Source organism: Dermacentor albipictus, chromosome 3 (genome assembly GCF_038994185.2).
Source record: "Dermacentor albipictus isolate Rhodes 1998 colony chromosome 3, USDA_Dalb.pri_finalv2, whole genome shotgun sequence".
Classification (NCBI taxonomy): domain Eukaryota; kingdom Metazoa; phylum Arthropoda; class Arachnida; order Ixodida; family Ixodidae; genus Dermacentor; species Dermacentor albipictus.
Window position 1 is genome coordinate 116,781,396 of NC_091823.1, and position 9,811 is coordinate 116,791,206.

The window sequence follows — 9,811 nt, forward strand, 5'->3', positions numbered from 1 at the left end:
AGATGAAGGTAACCTTCACTAACTTGGTGAGATAACAGAAATTCATGAGTGACATTAAGCCAGCAAAATTTATGGAAGAGTATCTTTATTCAAGTGAAATATCAATAGCAAGTACTCATATAAAGCAGGAAACTTATACAAAAATTTCATGGGTTGAACAGCACATGGAAGGCATTACCGAATCGTGATCGCCACGTGACCGATATCGTTGAAAAAACTCTAGAATCATTGCATTCCACCGGTTATGCAATATGGGACATAAACCTGGAGGTTAACAAAGAAACTTGAGATGTCAAGGACTGCAGAAAGCGAAGTAAAAAAAATTGTTGGAGATAGCATTAAGGCAGGAAGACAGTGGCGTAGTAAACCATGGCAACTGATATGCTAGTTGAGATTAAGAAGAAAGAAAGGAATCGGCAGGCAGGCCATGCACGCATTCGATCACTTGTTGCCAATTCATATCAGGTGATTACATAAGCATGACACAATGGATGTCAAGGAGAGAGAACCACAGCCGAGGATGGTAGAAAATTGCGTAATGGGACAAAAATATGATGTTTGTAGGCATAGGATGCAATCAGCTCGTATAAGACGGGATTGTAGGGTTAGGCATTTGTTTTGCAGCGAACAAAAATAGGTCTGTGGTGCTGACAGTAGAGACTCGTGAAGGTGCGGTGCCACCTCAGCTGCTGGCACACTAATCAACATGACAATTGGCTCTGAAAAAGAAAACCCCAGTTATGAAAATTAAAGCAACGTTGTCCCAACGCATTGCTTTATTATGCATACTACACTAGAGGCTTCCACAGTTAAGGGCACTTAGTACTAATAGTGCAACGAGCATTTTTCTTTGTAAATAATGGTTTGTATGCGGCTGATTCATTCCAATACACTTTTTTGCAGCAAAACATTCTGCTGCTGGAGGCACTCAACTGCCTGGTGGCAGTAGGCGAGCGCCAGGCACGTGCTCTTGAGAGTGTGGCAGAGGCCCAGAGGGCTGCTCTGCAACAGTAGTATCGGTGCCCTCACTGCTCTCCTGTTGAGCCCACAGAAGGCACCTTATAAAGGAGCTTTCAGTTTAATATTTTGTTTATTATTCAAGAACATGAATAAAATTATTGCAGTAAACATTCTGCTGTGCATATTAGGAGACTTGTAACATGCACTTGGTGTCCCTTCAAAATAGGCAGAAACGTAAGACAACCTGCGCCACTCTTGGACCATGTAAATAAAAAATACACCAATGCAGCATACACGTCATCGTGCTGTTTGTTCTTTCTATGTGCAAGAATACAGTGCGTGTTGATTAGCCACAAGATGAACGGTGTGTGTAATTCACAATGAAGACAGGAAACAGCAGGAGCTTAATAATGCTATCACCTATAGACTGTGCATATGACTGCAACACTCCCCGATTCAAATGTGCCATTACATGCATGTTCGATACCACATATTCTTTAACATTGTCTTATAATTGCGTGTACCATATTTCACACATCTTAAGCCCTTGCATAGCACACTTCTGATGTATCCATTTCATAGGCCAAGTAATTGTACACTTTGTCCTTTTGTGTTGTATGAAAAGCAGCAGCCTTTACAGTCGTATAAAACTTCAGAAGACAGGAGAGGCCCCACCCAGATGACCAAAGCGCAGCAGCTGATTGCTTACACGTCTAAAGAAATAGTCCCTCTCCAACGAGCAGGTATTAGTCTGTCCGGCGGCACGATGTCAGTCTAGAGTGCGTGCCCATTGGTGCAGGCTTGTGTTCACCTGCCTTAAAGTGCAGATTCCGCAGCCTCCTAAAGTTGTATCCGACTATAGAAACACGTAATGCCTTGCACCAGTTGCATAGACTTCTGCAACTTGATAGCACACAATGATCAGGAGCAGAAATCTATAAAGGCATCCAAGCAAAGCTGGCTGGCCACACTTCCATTATGAGGGGCTAGAAAAGGTCTCGCCAAATATTCCCATGACATCCTTGAAAAAGAGGTGGTGTTTGGCACTTCTTTAGAATCAAAAACAGATTACACTGAATGTTGTGTAGCACGTCAAAACAAACCGAGCTTGGTTATTTGCACAGCATGTAATGGGAGGTTGTGCTTCACATAGGAAACCCACTGCTCTGTCGAGTACAATTTTGAGGCCAGTATAGCACCTATTATGTCAACAGTGCCTATATACGAATTACACTTTTCACAGGCCATTGATTTCACCATTATTTTTGTATGATGGTTCTTTCAATCAGTGCTTGTATTACATGAGCAGGTGGATTTGAAAGCAAAGCTTTGTTTGCAAACCTTCCGACTTCCATAATTGTGTGGCAAGGCACTGGCATGTTGTCGAATAGCTCACACTTCCTCGGTCCTGCACCAAAGAAGCCCAATGCTTTAATTGAAGTTGGATCGCACAACAATTCAACGGCACACAAAGAAGTGTAACACACACAGCAAAGCATTCTGCTGTGTGTATTTCTCTTTGTGTCCCGTCAAATTGTTGTGCAATTAAACTTCAAGCTTCGATACCAATACACCGTCTTCAACCTCACCAATGCTCTAGTTATTAGGCCACAATGGTACACATCTTTGAAATTTCGCAAAACAAATTAGCTCTCCGAAAAATCACAAATGTTAAATTTTGCAGCACAGCTGTATGTATGCACGTGCCATATTCTTTACCACTGAACTCACAGGAATCAAAGAGGCAAGCATTAACCAGCCTTGCTGCTGCCGTTGCCATTATCATCATGACACCAATGGAAAGACAGTGCCACGTTTCAGTAAAGGGAGTGCTGGAGGGAAAGGTGTGACAGCGAGGGCTTACAATAAAAATAACGGTTACGAGACATGTTCAATGCCAATATATGCTGCATGTCGCTTAGCCTACTTTGGCATTGCGGCAAGCGTTTACTCGTTTGGGCATAGACACGTTTTGTGTAATCATTGCTCTAAAGCTGTACAAATGGTCTATTTGCTCTGCAATTTTTATTTTTATCATGGTGGGTTAAAGACCCACTTTTCATTGGCATCTGCACCACATTTCTCCAGATATGTAATTTTGCCTTGGTGGTTCATGACATCTTCACGTAGAGAGAGTTCTGCAAAGTATCAGATGTGCATTGTTCTACTGCTTAAGAATTAGAGCCGGAATAAGAATATGTCGCGCAATATTATTTAAGCAATTAGAGCCCCATTATGAGATGAAAATATACAATTTATCCATCCAGAATAACGCTGCCCCCCCCCCCCCCCCCCAAAAAGAGAAGATGCACTGAACCTCTGGCACATGCATCGACAGTGAACAAAGCAAACAATCTGAAGTATTTGCTTCATGCAAGCCAACACACTACGATCCTCAATGCATTTTCATTTCACCACAAATGCATAGGCACAACCGGCTTGGCGCAACATCCACATCTCGCACTGCAACAAATTGTGCAATGCCTCGCTGTTTCATAGTGCGGCCGATAGATTACGCATGACCAAAATTCAGCATTGTGCATACTTAGTAACTTCACCAATGAAGAACGCCAAGTTCTTTATGAGATTAGGATTCATAGGTTACTTCACACAATTTGTGATATCCATTTATCTATTTATGCTTAAATAACCTCTTTCCCAAGAAAGTGAGCCATTTGGAAGGCACCCTGACAGACAATTAGAACAATCGGCAAAAAGTGATCAACCAGCGAAAAAGTCTGTTAATCACAGTAACGCTGACATTGAAGGCGCCTTAATTCCTACGTACGTTCCGTCGACACGCCCAACTACGTTCGTAATGTTCCCACGAAGTAGGAAGCATTCTTTTATATATGCCCGCTCCGCCGCAGTATTCTGGAAAGCTAGCCACAGCTTACGCACTGCCGCATCGATAAGCGCGTCAGACACATCTCTGACACAGTTGCTAACAGTAGTTTGATGGCGTCCAATGTAACGCTCGGCGCCAACGCTTCCCTGAAAACTCCCAGTCCCGTAGAAACGGAGGGCACAGATGACTTGCTCTACGACGGTGAGCGAATGAAGCCCGCCACGCTGTCTCCGCAGACGAGAGTCTTCGCCTAGCTCGTCACACAGCCAGCACCCTGATGTCTACGACAGGCGAAAATGACGTTGAAACTCCCCGTCGGTCATGCAGGTGAACGGGTCCGGACGGTCATAGTGACGCTTGCTGCCGCTGGATGCAATGAAACAGGCTGCTGCTGCCGCCGCCATGTTCCCGAGTTGAACTCGGAGGGGGTTTCGCGATGTACGAGTTTAGCACGAGTTCGCCTGCCAATCAAAACCAGAGGTCACGCCCCGCGCGAGGTATGTAAGTATTGCGCGCGCACCCACTACAGTTGGGCCACGCCCAACTCATATTCGGGCAACAGCGACGCGGTGTCGAGCTGAGAGGCATCAACAATCTTGACCGCCGACACAAAACACGCACAACGCACTGTCATCGGTGATGTACTGAGCACCACTATCAAAAACAAAGCGTTGACTGTCGCTGGCTCATGCATACATCTTCTCGGGCTGAGATGGCCGCACAACACGGTTTCATTGCCTGCATTGTGGCGCGTAGCGCACAGTAAATAATTATCGGCACGTCACTGTAGCTGCTTGCAAGGCGTCGATGCGTCGAGGGGGACGACGATGCTGAGGAGTGCAGTCGTTTGAGATGGCTGCTCTGTCATCGGTGATGAAACGGAGCCACAGCGTCGTAAACACGATCAGCGTCCGAGAATCGCTCGCTCTTCTAGACCCAGTGCCATGGCATTTCTTCATCACAAGCACTGCGCACTCAACAGTTCCAACACCTCTCTCCGTTCGAAATCTGATTTCATAACTGCACACAAGAGCCCTCACCTGCCAAAATGCGAGTGCTGCGGTGTCGTTACGATATCCATCTGCGATCGCTGCTGGCTCCAGCAGAGGTAATCCGCAAGCAACTTCGACTGCACAACACACTCATATACTGCGCACATGCGCTCAGAGGCGCCTTCACTGGGCAAGCGATGACAAGCGATGAATTGTGTCGCTGGGGCAGCACGCACTTTTCGCAATGTATCGCAGAGGCTTCGCGCACAAAGATAAACAGGTACATTTTCACTGAACTGCGTCACTACGCACTCCAAAATAACATACCACCATTTGGCAGCGACAGCTGTTGTGTCGTTTTTAGTTGGTAAAGCGGGGGCCTTAATTGCCTAGTGAAGCGCCTGCGATGAACAGCCGTACCGCGGCGCTGCGTTTCTATTCCCCTAATAGAGAAAGAGTGGCCATGACTCTTCATGGATCAAGACCGACTTTATTGCGAATAGCACTGCAGCGCCCCTAGGCGACTTATCACCGTATGAACGCCCTCGTGCGTGCAACCCGCTTCAATGTACCGCTTCTAAGCTTTCGCCTCCCTGTCGCCACTCGCGGCAAGAAGTGCAAAATTTAATAATTTGCTCGATCTCCGCTTGTCATCACAAATTTCTAGCGTTGAAAACGAAAAACAGATACCTAAAGAAATAAAAATGTTTGTTATTTTATTTGTTGTATTTTAACGTATTCGTTTGAGTGAAAGTGTAGGTGCAAGAATGCGCCGCATGTACCCTGTCCGCATTCGATGCAGAATAGAAAGACAGTGCGCGAAAGATGAGGCACGCCCTTGACGCGCCCCGGAAAGGCGTGGCAAGCGGCTCACGGCAAGTGTGCAGACAGACAGCGGGACAGTCACGGTATCGCTAAGTTGCGATAATCCGTTGATAACAATACGCGGCGCTGGCGCGTTTCGTTTTGCAGCCTTCTGCGCTTGAAACGTGGAAGCAGCGTGCCGCGCAGGGTGCGCTCATGTTGTCATACGCGGCTTTTTGTCAACATAATTTTTTGCCTGCACCTTCGGCGCGTTCCGCGCTATCTCCGTTCACTGACTGCCGTCGAGCAAACTCGGGTAAAACTCGGGTGAACGAGAAACTCGGCGCATCCTGCATAGCACCCCTTGTCTGCATATTGAGCGCCTTCTCAATAGTTGTGGCCTTGTAAATAAATTCAGCAACATTCGGCAACAATCCGGAGAAAAGCTCTCTCTACAAACCGAGCATCTGGAGGGGAAGTCTTTTCTCTTCCGTCATGTCTGGATCGGCGTGTTGGAAGAGGCGAGATATCTCATGCGTAAAGATCGCGATGTTCTCATTCGGCAGCTGCATGCGAGTTTCCATAGAGCTTCGGCTCGCTCTTTGCGCAGGACGCTCGTGAACGTCTGCAGGAAGCACTCGCGGAACAGGTCCCATGTAGTCAGGGTTGAGTCCTGGTTCACAAACGAAGTCTTGGCGGCGTCTGCTAAGGTGAAGCACACATGCCGCAGCTTGTCATGGAAGTTCCAATTGTTAAATGCAGCGGCCCTTTCATGTTTTGTCCCGGTTATGGGGGTCTTCAAATGATGATCCACGGTAGGTCGTTGGTTCACTGGACTTTTGTAGCACGGTGGGGGACGCTGGGGCTGCCATTGGGATTCACTTGGCGACGAACTTCCTGGTCGTCTCAAGCAAACGTCCGTGCTCCTTGGGCAGTCCTTGCAGTCTGCGGCTTCCTCGCTGGTTTTAGGCGACGTGGGTGTTTTCTTCCGCGTTCAGGCTTGGGTAACGGCTTGTCGGGAGCGTCCGGAACATGAACAAGACACGTCTACCGCATGTCACGTTGTAATGACGGTGAAGAAAACAGCGAAACTATGAGTAGCGAAACTAGCGTTTTATTGGGCAAACCTGTGCCCTCATATCAAACTCCAAAGCAGGCAGAACACTTCTGGATGCGGCAGGCCTCCATCCTAGCTTCAATCAGGGAAATACCACGCAACTTGATATTCAAACAAGGAACTCCTTTATTGTAGACCCTTTTCCAAGAAATGTCCACCTCCAACACAATAAAGGTCGAAGGTTAGCGAGGGCTAGAACTTTCTTAAAGAGCATATCCGGAACGGAGACCTTTGTTGACGCGACGCGACACGCCAGTGCCAACAAGTTCTCCGTAGCCATAGTCAATGACAACGGAGAACTCCTCTCGGCAGCCTCGCTCAAAACCTCCTCGGTCGATGTGGCGGAACAGGCTGCTATAGCTCTCGCATTGCTGGGCTCAAAACGCACTACGGTGTACACGTACTCCCGAGCAGCCGTTAGAGCATTCGCATCGGGATTGATAGCCAAAGAAGCAGCCAGAATTCTAAACGGAAAACACCCCTCTGACATTGTTCACCACATAGTCTGGTTCCCAGCTCACATGGGACCAGATGTATTACCGGGTCACCTGAACCCCAATGAGATAGCCCACGACCGTGCGCGAGGTTTCGTATACCGCGACGGGATGGTGTCTCAGGTGAGTTCGGGAGAGCTCGTCCACAGTGATCCACTGGTTACTTTTCATGAAATCACTTCTCATTACAGAGGGAATAGGCAGAGCTTTCCTTTCCCCCATCATAAGCTCAACAGGCCCCAAGCTAGCATGCTCCAGAGGGGGTCCTACCCCTCTAGGGGCTTTTTGAACAAGCTCCACCCAGACACCGATCCACTCTGCCCAGATTGTGGCACTGAGTTTAGCTCATTAAATCACATGCTCTGGCAGTGCCCTGTGTTACAGGATTTTAACAAAGAAGAAGACTGGACGAAGGCCATCACAGACCCGAGACAGGACGTCCAGCTCCTGGCTGCCCAGAGGGCCCATGAACGAGCGGAGAGGCATGGCCTCTCTGTTCCGACATGGGACCAGCCAACGGCTGGGTAGGGACCTGCAGGCCCCCACTTGGCTCCTCAGGACCCCAATAAAGTCGTTTGCTGCTGCTGCTGCTGCTGCTGCTGTGCCCTCAAAAATGGACTACACTCAAGGAACGAAGAGAGCGGCGACCACAGCCAGCGATCTGATCTGCCAGTCAAGCGCATCGGCTTTTATACACGAGTCATCGAAGGTTCCAGATTAATCAATGTTACCCGCGTGCCTTCCAGAATGTTCTAGACATTTCGTGTTGTGGATGCAATCAGATTACACAAGCTCCGGTGACACATAGAACCATTAATAACATTCGACAAACTTCCTATACATGCGGGCACGTCCCGTGCTGAGCGATAACATTTTTCAGATGGCGAAAAGTGTTTACGAAGTGATGGCGAAAACGTTACGTTTCTCATAACGCGTGAAAATCGGGAGAAAACGAGTATTCAGTAAATACTTTCAGAGAACAAAACTACTAACTTGCAGCTTTAGGTACACGTCACTAATAATATGGCCCCCAATTGCTTTAAATAAAGAATGACTCGATCGCATTGTTAGCGCTCCCAGTGAGGCTGGTAAACTTTAGAAGTGTTTTACATAACACCTCCAAGCAGGCTGAAAACTAGAATGTCGTAAATTTATTTGAATCTAAAAATAACACATTTCGTGTTAATCGCTAAATAACGTGTAATCGCTAAATTCATGTAATAACGCTTTTCGTGTCCGTCTGCGTTTCTGCTTTCAGAGCTCATTGCTTGAGCAATGCAATAGCAGCAAGCCCAAGCATGCTATATATTAACCCAAGCTGTTCAATATGTGCCTGCATGTCTTCTCTATGATTTCGCACGTTTCATCCAGATTTAAACAACGCTAGTAATCGATATTTCTCTAAACATTACGATAACCTACACACAATGATTTTGAATAGACTTAGTCGCAATATCAACTTCGCTGTAACTCGCATTGAATACTAACACTAGATTTGAGCACTATGGGCTCCAAGTGTGTCACAAATATATAGCCTTTTCTACATAAAATTTATTATGTGCCGTCTTCAGAGGAATTCTTGGTCGGATTGTCAAGATAAATGTAGAAGGTAGACATTAGTCGAGAAGAGCGGTATACTAAATGGATCTGCTCTCGTGCGTGTCTGCTTATATATGTTTTAAATATCTGACCACATACGAATTCGCACACTGTTTTTTAACAAGTTTACTTAGGCATTGCGGAAAAATCTTCCCCTTTCTTCACTCATGTTTGCACTGATGTTGTGCCCACATTTTTCTGAATTGATACACGAAAGCTTAAAAAAAGAAGGTTATCCTTTCAGCACTGGGTAAATGTAACACTCGAATTACGAGTGTTACATTTAACGATTTAAATTATTTATAAGTGCTTCTCACTCACAATTTTGTGTCTGTCTCTACTTTGAATTTTGATCACGGAAAGCTCTTATGCACGCCATCCACACCTGACTGAACCTGTCTTTCGCACACAGCGCAATTACTCGCGGTGTAGTAGAGCACATACGACTTTCTAGACTATTTCTGCAAAGCGAAATTTCTGTGTCATGATCAATGTACGCAATGAAACTGCAAGAAAATGCATATCGATAAAGTACACTTACCCACAATTGAACCGACGATAAAGGCAGCCAGTGCACAAGCCCTCATGATAGCTTGCTTTAGGCAGACCGCCACCCGAGTTTGCAGGCCTTTTTTATGCAGGTGCAGCCACAGCTGCAATGACCCAGCGTACACAATGTTAATAACAATGACGCGCACCTGTTTCATACGGGAGTTCTCTTTCTTCATCCGTGGCCTACTCGCTTGAATCAAGAATCGCTTATCTTAGGCACCGACGCACTGTTATCAAGCGCAGGCTCACGCAAAATGAAGCACCGAGAATAATCAGGGGCACAATTGTACTGTTCACTTTTACTCCAGTTCTATTAACGGTTTCGTTACATTCTGAGCGAAGTCTTCGCTTCAGTTTTAGAAGGAATTAACAAAATTTGAAGCGCATCGGCCGAATTTGGCTGTAAGAATAGCGTTTTAGTGCGATTAAATTTTTTATCTACGTC

At 46.4% G+C, this 9,811-nt stretch overlaps 1 long non-coding RNA gene across 1 annotated transcript in view; it reads right to left on the bottom strand.

The window, feature by feature from the left end:
- LOC135915625 (uncharacterized) overlaps window positions 1-9,483 on the bottom strand; it is a 48,334-nt gene extending 38,851 nt beyond the window's left edge. The window contains exon 1 of the long non-coding RNA XR_010568693.2: window positions 9,356-9,483. This is a non-coding gene — a long non-coding RNA (uncharacterized lncRNA). The remainder of the gene's footprint in view (window positions 1-9,355) is intronic.
- Window positions 9,484-9,811: the final 328 nt, after the last annotated feature.